This window comes from Molossus molossus, unplaced genomic scaffold, assembly GCF_014108415.1.
Source record: "Molossus molossus isolate mMolMol1 unplaced genomic scaffold, mMolMol1.p scaffold_m16_p_19, whole genome shotgun sequence".
Classification (NCBI taxonomy): domain Eukaryota; kingdom Metazoa; phylum Chordata; class Mammalia; order Chiroptera; family Molossidae; genus Molossus; species Molossus molossus.
This window is the reverse complement of record NW_023425354.1, coordinates 49,151,050-49,160,812: the sequence shown is the minus strand read 5'-3', so window position 1 is coordinate 49,160,812 and position 9,763 is coordinate 49,151,050.

Below are 9,763 nucleotides of genomic sequence, written 5' to 3'. Positions count from 1 at the left end.
GTACATGCTCTTGATCAGGAATCGAACCCACGACCCTTTGATCCATGGGCCAGCGGTCTAACTACTGAGCCAAACTGGCCAGGGCAATTTTCTTCTCTATTTTAGAAGCTACTCGCATACTAGGGATCTGAACCTTTTGTCTGTGAACACCTGTAGTCATTTATACTAGACTCTGGATTAGATTTGGTGATTTCAACAAGATATAAGCATCATCCATGCTCTAAGGGAGCTTAAAACTCAAATAACATCAAGAGATATAAGTAATTTTATGAAACAGTAAGAACACATGTCAAAGGAGTACAGAATTAATTGCCAAATATAATGCCCTTAGACATTCAGAGAAAGGTAGTGATCAGGCTCCGGTGCCCCAAAGGCCGTACCCAAGGTGCAGGTGGATGTAAGCTGGGTCTTCAAGAACGAACTGGAAGCATAGAAGAGGAAGCTGGAAGACGGGGAGAGCCCGGGTCCAGGAGTGTGGTCTTCTTGGGTAGCTGATAGGAGAAGGAGAATGACATGCACCAGGATATCCCACGAGAGAATGCAGGACATTGCCCCAGAGGCCAGAGTACATTACACCAGCAACCCCCAAACTCCCCCTCAACCCCAAGATGGAAGAAGCCGCACACCCTCCTGCACTCTGTCCAATGCCAGAGAGAGAAGCCGCAGGGGTTGTCTGAGAGACTGAGCAGTCTCTGAAAGGACTATTTAAATAAGAAGATGAGCCCAACCGGTGTGGCTCAGTGGTTGAGCGTCGACCCATGCACCAAGAGGTCGCCAGTTCGATACCCGGTCAGGGCACATGCTCAGGTTGTGGTCCAAATCCCCAGTGGGGGGCATGCAGGAGGCGGCCAATCGATGTTCTCTCTCATCGATGTTTCTATCTCTCTTTCTTCCTGTCTCTCTAAAATCAATAAAGATTTTTTTAAAAATTAAAAAAGAAGATAAGACAAAGATTTCTATTGGATTAACCGCTTCTTTCATCCCACACATCACCTGTGGGTGGAGGGGCCGGGACTCAGAAAGAAGGCCTGATTAGTGATAACACAATAAAACGTTCACATCTTCCCCGCACATCTCAATTGCAGTTGAGCTGAAATTTTGGGCCCTGCTATGTTACACTACTTATCTCACAGGGCTGTGGGAAGGACGACATGAGATAACGCATACAAGGTGCTTGGCGCACAAGTACTAAATCAGTGTTAGCTATTATTACTAGGTGATCATAATACAATTGCTTATCGAGTGAGTAAATAATTGACTCAAAGGACGAATGACTGGCCAACGGCAACAGCCCTGGACGGTATCTATAAATGCCACGAGGGTCAGACAGACCGGTGCCCTGTGCTTTCCCACCGAAAGCTGTGAGTGTCCCCGCCTGAGCCCACACTTCCCCAGCGGGAACCGGTCCTGGGCTGGCACACAGATGCCTTGGCTGTGTTTCTTCGACAATTATAGCTGAGGAATTCAGCTTATTTTGGGTGAAATCCCTGGAAGTCCAAGTTCAGATCTCAGTCTGGGCAATGTAGCCACATTTTCCAATGAGTAACTCCCTCCAATATAACTCCTGGCAGACGACCCTATCAGTCGCTGAGAGAATGTGCCGTCATGCTTGGTAAATAGTAAGACCACTGTGCGGGGCTTGACTCATCTGCCAGAGGAGGAGTATTTTGAAACCTTGACCTCATTTGCAAACATGTGTGCACATACCTCTTGTCAGATGCAAACTTTCCGTTCCCAGTATAGCTCTTCCAAATTCTCCCCGAATTGAAAGACGAGGCTGTGAAGAAAGACAGAGAGACTTTTAGTTGGTCTTGACTCCAGGTATGTTCCGGGGGAGCGCCTCTGTCTCTGGGCCAACTTCTTATTCACTCAAGAGCCAGGACTATGGAGACAGAGGAGCGAAGTACCAGAATGATCACAGCCAGCATTTACCGAGGAGTTACCTGTGTGCCAGGCTCCGAGCTTACCACCTTATGCACAGTGGCTCCTAAACCCATGTGGTGACCCTGATCACGTAGGAAGGAAATTGGACACTCAGAGAGGTTAAGTGATGAGTCATAGGTCAAGTCACTACTGATCTGGGATTAGAACTGGGATTTGACTCCAAAGCATCTCTGTTTAACTACTGCAGTAGGCATTATCTGGATATTACCTGCTTACATATAGCATGAGCTAAGAGCCTCTGACCACTCAGTTGGGGACCTGGATGAAGTTTTAGGCATTTTCACAGGCTTTTAGGCATTATGGGGAAGAGCAGATAATTGGAGGTTTCTGTGATTTGTAAATAGACACTCTGGGGGAGAATGGGCATCCTTCAATTAATTCTCTTTCTGGTTTCTAGAGCTGGCTCCCCATCATCTTGATGCCCTGTGCCTGCCTCTCCACACTTCTGCCCAAGCTCAGCACAAGCCCTGTTTCTATGAGTTCTTCCCATCCCTCCCCAACTCCTCACCTAAACACACCAGCATCTTCTGAATGTTAGTGACTCTTCCTGAGATGATCTGTGTTATTTTCTTTAAAAATAGTAGGAGCTCTGCAGGCAGTAGGAGCACAGCCAACATTGTCATGGCTGATGATGAGGACACACAGGGAACCCTGGATGGAAAGTGGGCAGGTGACTTAGGACCAAGTCCTAGCTCAGCACCAATGCCACGTGTGCTCATGGGCAAGTCCCTGGCTGGGAACCTCATCTGTGGAATGATGACTAAGGGCTCCTACAGCCTCTTCTATCTGTAGGGGTCTAGATTCTGTGACTCCACATGCCCACATGAACGGCAGGCACAGAGTCTGGACTCTGTCGAGAAAGCTGGGTTCCTGGGCAGGGCCTCTGTGTCTCCCTCCTGCAAGCCTGGTATGAAAGCAGTGGTATTATCAGTGGGCTCACAATCATCAATGTTTTCAACAGAAGAGAGTTGGGAGGTCTCCTTTTATGAGCACATCTAAGGGTAGAGCAGGAATCACCATTTCCTAATGTGTCAAAAACACTGCACAACTAACTAGGAAACCAGAGTTTCCCACACTGGAGAGCTCAGTGAGGCTCCCCAACACTGCAACCAGTAGTCCCTTCCATGGCTCCCCCACCACCGGTGGCCAGACTCCTTAGAGAAAACTTAGCTAACTTGGCTAGAGTATCCATGCTCAAATACAAATGGGATCCTGGAGAAAATCACTCTCACTCTCAGGTAACATGTGGATCGTACGATGACACCCTATTGCTATGGTCTAAGCAGAAGAGTCATTTGGATGGTGGGGATCTTTGGACAGATAGGTGGGCAGCACCATGGCAAGCCCATGAGAAAGGGTTTGGGGGCAAATAGGGTCTTGCAATGGCCCCTGAGACTAATGATGGAAGAGACCACATGTTTTGCCAAGACAACAGATCCATCCTCATATAAAACACTGTTGAGAGCCCAGCCAGCATCTCGGAGTGTCTATAGGAGGTTATTTACCCTGGCAGGTCTAATGTTTGCTGCACTATTGGGTCAAGAAGAGTGAGGGCTGGAAGATATCAAGGACTTAGTCCAGTTGAATAAAAATATCCAACTGGTGTTCCAGCCTCTGCCACAGATGCCTCACGATTACCCTAAGAGCTTCGGCAGCCATACAAATCTGAAAAGCACTCCTGATTCTGTTCCTTGGCCAGGCCACAGTTTAACTCCCCAGCAAAAAAGAAGTAAAGAAAGAAATTGGTCCCGGCCGGTGTGGCTCAGTGTGTTGGGTGTCGTCCCGAGTCCTGAAAGGTTGCCAGTTCAATTCCAGATCAGGGCACATGTCTGGGTTGTAAGGAGCATGCAGGAAGAAGTCAACTGATGTTTCGCTCTCACATCAATGTTTCTCTCTCTCTAAGGAAAAAAAAAGGAAAAAAATTGGAAAGCTAACATGAGCCAGAACAGCTATTAGAAAGCACGGGTTGATTAATTATACGACTATTAAACAAGAATCTACAACCATCATCCAATCAGTCAAACTTGACTGTGCATCAAATGTTTTTTTAAGAACCTGCAGTGTATGCAGAATTATGCTATCAGTGCCACGGGGGATACAAAGTTAAGCAAGGCATGGTTTTCCCATTAAGATCCTCGTAAGTCTAGACGCAAACATATCTCATTTACAAATCACCTGAGCACTAGAAAGATTATAACCAGTGTTATAAGGAAGGGACTTGGGCAGGAATGTAACCTGGGTTTATGAGTCTCCCCCACAAAACCAGCATGACGTGTGTGTGTACCTATAGGCAGCGGAGAGAGTATCCACAGCTTCTATGAGATTCTCAAAATGGTCAGTGATTCTTCTTGCCAAAACTGGGTTTGAATTTATTTATTTATTTATTTATTTATTTATTTATTTATTTATCCTCACCCGAGAACATTTTTTTCCATTTTCTGTTCAGATAGAGTGGGAGGGAGAGAGAGGGAGAGACAGAGAGAGAAGCATCGACGTGAAAGGGACACATTGAGTGGCTGCTACCCGCACGACCAACCAGGGCTGGGGACAAACTGCAACTGAGCTACGTGCCCTTAGAGGAAAATGAACCCGGGTCTCTCTGGACCGCAGGTCAACGCTCTAACCACTGAGCCAAACTGGCCAGGGCCTGGGTTTGAGTTTAAATCTACTGTTTAAGAAATTAAAAAAAGAAAGAATCATATTTGGTTGGGCTAGAGGTGAGATAGGGAGTAGAGATGATGCCTTTTGGAGAAAGAGGTTCACGAGACAAACCTCTAAGAGTGGGTAGAATTTCAGTAGGTGGAGACCTAGGGACAGCCCTGGCAGAGAAAGTTTTGGTCATAATAAGGAAGCATGGGGGTACTTTCAAGGAATCAGAATTAATCCAGTCTGCTGGGTCATCAGGATAGGATGAGATGAAACTGCAAAGGCAGTAGAGGTGGATTAGGGATCACAAACTGAATCAATATTTGCTATTGATTAAATATTTGCTAGGGGTGCCTGCCTCTGGGCTGGGTGATTTCTTATATTTTAATTTAGAGGGGAAAGTATGCACATGCAGAAAACAAAGTAATTGTAAGTACAACAGGAATTTACAGAAATTTTGGCTGGAGTGTTCAGAGAAGCTCCAAGGAGGAGGTGAACCCAGCCTTGATGGGTGGGGAGGAGCTGGCCAGGTGACTTTGGGAAGAAAGGGCCTTCCGGTGGGAAACAGCACAGGCTAAGGGGGTTAGATGGCCAGAAAGAAACAGGCGGATGGAGAAGACAGAGGGGAGATGACTGGGAGAAACAGGTGTGTGGGAGGGACAGGAAACATGAATTGGAGGAGGTAGGCTGAGACCAGATTATGCAGGATTGTGAAAATCAAGCTAAGGAATTTATTTTCTCTTTGTTCTCATTTTCTCTTCCCTAAGGTCCAGCCCTCCCTGTGCAGGTCATTATCAACAAAACTGATTTTTAAATGTTTGTTAAAAAGAATCTCAAATATAAGCAAAAGTAGAGAGAATGGAATGAATGTTTCTGTCCCCCCAAATGTATGTTGAGCCTCTAGAAGGTATTTGGTCATGAGAGTAGAGCCCTCATGAATGGGGTCAGTGCCTTATAAAAGAGACCCCACCGCGCTCCCTTCCCTTCCTTACACGTGAGGACACAATTTGCCAAAGCAAATATTGTCTTATTTAATTATTATTATTTTTTATCCTCACCTGAGGACATTTTTCCATTTTTTTGTTCAGATAGAGTGGGAGGGAGGGAGGGAGAGAGAGAAGCGTCAACGTGAAAGGGACACATCAAGTGGTTGCCACCAGCATGACCCAACCAGGGCCGGGGACAAACTGCAACCGAGGTACGTGCCGTTATCGGGAACCGAACCCGGGTCTCTCTGGACCGCAGGCCAACGCTCTTGAGCCAAAACGGCCAGGGCAATTCTTTTTTTTTTTTTTTAATATTTTTTTCTTTATTGATTTTAGAGAGAGTGGAAGGGGGAGGGAGAGATAGAAACATTGATGAGAGAACATCGATTGGCCGCCTCCTGCATGCCCCCCACTGGGGATCGGACCCACAACCTGGGCATGTGCCCTGACCGGGAATCCAACTGACAACCTCTTGGTGCACGGGTCAATGCTCAACCACTGAACCACACCGGCCAGCTGTCTTATTTACTAATTCTTAAAACAATCCTATTCAGTTTGTGCTATCATCATCACCATTTATAGATGGAAAAACTTGGTCAAGTTTACATAGCTATAAGCGGTAGAGCCCATTTAACTGCTTGCCGAGTCCAGACACGTATCCACTGCGCCGTACCGCCTACTGCAGAGGGCTTGGTGTGTCGTCAAGGTGCATTGTGAATATTAGGGTTTTCCCTCAACCCTTCACATTTCTCTTGCTTAGATATACAGAGCAAATGCTTCAAGGTTCATAAAGGTATCTCTTTGTCTATCAGAGTGGATCTTTCTATAAAGGGCTATTTGTGAAGCTATATATGTATATAACTTCCAGTTAGCATTGTTTTCCTATCTTATATTTTCTTTTATACAAACTTTGATAGCCTTAGGCGGTTTGTTATATATTTTTCATGTATCATTTAAAACTCTAACCCAGGAACAACACTTATTACTATATATCTATAGACAATCATGGAAGAGCACTATACATTTCTTGCGAAAGATTATGCGTAAATCCTTTTGAAAAAGTAATGATACTGATGATGAATATAATAGTGTTCATAAAGAGTAACACATACTGACAATAACACTAATTTGTGTTATTGTTATTCCTGTTTTACACCCAATTAAATCAAGACTCAGGAGGTTAAAGACTTGCCCAGTATCATGCAAGATGTTTTAAACAAGAAAAGCCTTTGAGCCTGGCTAGTGTGGCTCAGTGGACTGAGTGTTGTCCCATGGACTGAGAGGTCCTGGTTCGAATCCCTGTCAGGGCACATGCCCGGGTTGCAGGCTCAATCCCCAGTAGTGGTTTCAGCTGCAAGAGGCAGCCAATTGATGTTTCTCTCTCACATCTATGTTTCTATCTTTCCCTTCCTCTCTCTCTAAAAAAAACAACAACAATAAAAACATATTAAAAATAAATAAAAGAAAAGCCTTTGATAAAAAATGTCTTGCAAGAACAGATTGATTTGGATTTTCAAAACAATGAGATGACCACACACTTTTTTGCCTGAAGAATTATATTTATATTCAGCAAATCTAGGGCAATTTCTTGATTTGTCTCTCCACCTGGTGAGTAGAACTGATGCAAAGAAAAACAGTCCCAACTCCTTAAAGACCCGGTGGCAACAGTGCTGTGTCATATGACAATAGTCAAATAGTCACACCTGATTTGAAACTTGGGCCCTCTACACTAACACATGGCTCTCCACACCCCCACCGGCTTAATCTACCAGGGGCCAGCAGACACTCTGATCTGAGCCCGACAGCCCTGTTTTCATTTCTAACCGTTGACCAGTCTTCAGATTTTCCTGACTGTTTGTCCTCTAGTAACCTGTTCCACTTTCCATCACCCACCAGGAGGATGACAACCTGGATCCTATAAAGTTTATAGTATAAACTCTCCCATTGTTTGCTATTTGCCAACAGCAACACCAGCGATCGTTAACCCCTTTGCTAACATTTTCCTTTCTTTTTATAATCCTTTTCTGTCTTCTGTTACCTCTTCCTGTTACTTCTCTTTTCATTTGTTCTTTAAATATTTACTGATGAAAATTACACTAGAAGCTTGAGAATCCCCAGATGCATATAGAGTTTGGTGTCAGCTTTCAGGAACCTCCAGGGTCACATCCCACCTTCTTTTCTGCGGCATGTATTCCATGCTTTAACCAAACATTATTACTTTCCACTGTTTCCTGGTATCACTTTTCTTTGCCTTTGCCTACGATTTGGTTCCTTGCAGCCCACCAGCCTCTATCATCACCTGTGTTATAATCCTGCTCACTTTTCAGATTCAGCTAAAATGATACCTAGAAATCTGGAAGGAATCTCTTCACCCACCCATCCATCCATCTTTCTATCTGACAAACATTTAATGAGCAGCTACTATGTATCAAGCACTGAGATAGTTCCCTGGGATACAAGTTGAACACACTGGCCTTGTCTGCAAGAAGTTTACAGTCTAGCACTGTGCTGTCTTATAAGGTAGCCATCAGCTACATATAGCTCTTGAGTACTAAAAATGTGGCCAGTATGAAATGAGATGTGCCATAGGTCTAAAACACACATGGATTTTGAAAACGTAACATAAGAAAAAGAATGTGAAACATCCCATTAATGGTTTTTAATTGGTTACATGTTGAAAAATAATATTCTTTATTTTTTTATCCTCACCAGAGGACATTTTTTGCATTTATCTTCAGATAGAGCAGGAGAGAAGGGGGGGTGGGGAGAGAGAGAGAAACTGGTTGCCACCCACACGACCCCAACTGGGGCAGGAACAAACTGCAACCAAGGTATGTGCCCTTAGCGGGAACCGAACCCGGGACTCTCTGGTCCACAGGCCGATGCTCTAACTGCTGAGCCAAACTAGCCAGGGTTGTAATATTCTTTTTATATTGGGTTAATATGTTATTAAAATTCATTTCAATTGGTTTTCTTCACTTTTTAAATATAGCTCCTAGAAAGTTTAAACCTACGTATGTGGCTTGCTTTTGTACTTCACATTCTACTTCTATTGGACAACACTGGTCTTAAAGGAGGTCAAAAAAGAGTGAAAAAAAAATGAAGTCACTTTAGTCAAGCTGTTAAATCACTAAAATCAAGTAGCCTGAGGCATGAGGAAACAAATCCACTCTTGTTTTATTTTGTTTTTTAATTTTTTTTCCCTCTATTAATTTCAAAGAGAGAGGAAGGGAGAGGGAGAGAGAGAGAAACATCAATGAGAGAGAACATGGATTGGCTGCCTCCTGCACGCCCCCACTGGGGATCAGGCCCACAACCTGGGCATGTGCCCTGACCAGGAATCGAACCAGTGACCTCTTGGTACAACCACTGAGCCACACTGGCGGGGCAAGGCCACTCTTGTTTTAACTAGCTTGGGAACTTAAGTTTTTGAACTCTCCTGTTATGCCTGGAGATACATATATGTATACAAATATATACATATATGCATATATATACATACATATACATGCATACATATACATATATGCATATGTATATGCATATAAATCCTATAGATAACCCTCTGATTACTCCTGGAAGGACTTAGGAAAGAATGTTCATGTACCCAGACCACCTGACATTCATTATCTAGAACACCGGGATCTGCAAGATTAACATCTTAGACCAAACCAGAAGTTAAGAATGCAGGACTACCCTGGCTGGTTTGGCTCAGAATTTAGAGTGTTGGCCTGCGGTCCAGAGAGACCTGGGTTCGGTTCCCAGGGCACGTACCTCGGTTGCAGTTCGTCCCCAGCCCGGCTGGGGTCATGTGGGTGGCAACCAGTCGATGTGTCCCTTTCATATTGACGTTTCTCTCTCTCTTCCTCTCTCCCTCCTGCTCTATCTAAAGATAAATGCAAAAATGTTCTTGGGCAAGGATAAAAAATAAAGAAAAAGAATGCAGGACTGATTCTTGTCAAGAATGAACCTTTTACTATAAGAACTCTTATCTTTGCTTTCTTCTGGGTATTGTCCAGTTGTGTTTCTGATTTGAAAACCTTAAGACCCCTGAATAAATCTTCATCATTCAAGTCTAGCCAAAGCCTCCTGATTCATTTACACTCAGTTGACACAGGATACAGGGATGGATTTGAAAATGTGTAAGGTATTTTTATAGGTGCTTTTATAAAAGTGTGTACAGGATA